Source organism: Equus asinus, chromosome 14 (assembly GCF_041296235.1).
Source record: "Equus asinus isolate D_3611 breed Donkey chromosome 14, EquAss-T2T_v2, whole genome shotgun sequence".
NCBI lineage: Eukaryota > Metazoa > Chordata > Mammalia > Perissodactyla > Equidae > Equus > Equus asinus.
The window spans coordinates 18,214,576-18,216,064 of record NC_091803.1 but is presented as its reverse complement, the minus strand read 5'-3'; the positions used below and the strand labels follow the sequence as shown (position 1 = coordinate 18,216,064).

General features: G+C 41.7%; 1 pseudogene; it reads left to right on the top strand.

Moving 5' to 3' along the window:
• Positions 1-493: 493 nt before the first annotated feature.
• LOC106840998 (small ribosomal subunit protein uS19 pseudogene) lies at positions 494-923 on the top strand (annotated as a pseudogene).
• Positions 924-1,489: the final 566 nt, after the last annotated feature.

Below are 1,489 nucleotides of genomic sequence, written 5' to 3'. Positions count from 1 at the left end.
TTCCAGTCAAAGCCTTGGTAATATGAGCAATATTTCCAAAAGTGTCCTGTTATAAGGAAAACAGATTCTTATTGAACTTACGCAAACTTATCTTGCCACAAAATAACCATACTCACTCACTCACTGAGTTTCCAAATCCTAGAGGGATCAGGTTGGGAGAAAAAGATAAATGTTTCAGTTCTGCTCACAAAGGTATAATTTCACCAAATTGCTATAAGTCATAGTTAGCATGAGAGAAAAGAGACAAAGGTTTCCTTAAATCTGAGAAAATAAAACAAAACATTAAAAAAATCAACAATATCTCAATGAAAAGCCACAAGTTACAATCATCCTCATCTTCATTCAGTCCTGTGTAATCGATTCTTGACCTTAATATTGTTAGCAGTTTCATGAAGTCAGTTTCTCGGAGTTCTGTAATTTCTTACCCAGTTCAGTCAATGATCTGAAAGTTTATCAGAAACCTGTACTGTAGCTTTGTCGAAGAACCGACAAGATGGCAGAAGTGGAGCAGAAGAAGAAGCGGACCTCCACAAGTTCACCTACCACGGAGTGGACCTCGACCAGCTGTGGGCCATGTCCTACGAGCAGCTGATGCAGCTGTACAGCGCCCGGCGGTGGTGGCAGCTCAACCGCCGGCTGCACAGGAAGCAGCACTTGCTCCTGAAGCGCCTGCGCAAGGCCAAGAAGGAGGCACCACCCATGGAGAAGCCCGAGGTGGTGAAGACGCACCTGCGCCATGATCATCCTGCATGCTGGGCAGCATGGTGGGTGTCTACAATGGCAAGACTTTCAACCAGGTGGAGATCAAGCCCCAGATGATCGGCCACTACCTGAGCGAGTTCTCCATCACCTACAAGCCTGTGAAGCACTGCCAGCCCAGAATCGGGGCCACCCGCTCCACCTGCTTCATCCCTCTCAAGTAGCCTGCTCAGCCAATAAAGGCACAGACTTCTGAAAAAGAAAAGAAAAGAAAAGAAATCTGTACTCTAGAGTACGTGCCAGAATCCTTTCCATGAATTTCTCTGAAGATGAAACAAATTTTGCAAAAGCAGAGTAAAATAATAACTGTCTGTAAACAAGAAAAGACCCAAAAATGGAACTGACAAAGAAATTTGGTTAATTTTTTGACATACAACACTTTAAAATAATAACCAGAATTATGGCTGACACCCAGGACAGATCAAAATTTTAGGAATGTTATACAATTTCAAAACATTTATATCCAAAACATTTACCCACATAATACCACCTAAGAAAGTTCATCATCAATTATCTGACAATGCTTCCCAAGTAACTTAACATACCAAATAAGCCTAATTAGTTTAGTATATTCCTCCTTATAGGAAGAGAGCAAATTTCTTTCAGAAGTCTCAGGGGCCCTCTGAAAATCTTCAGAGAAATTCTCTTCCTTCTTCTAGGTCAAAAGAAAACCTTTATTCAGGACTGAAATATTTTGGGGGGTGGGAGAGCTTGTCAAAAATATCACAAG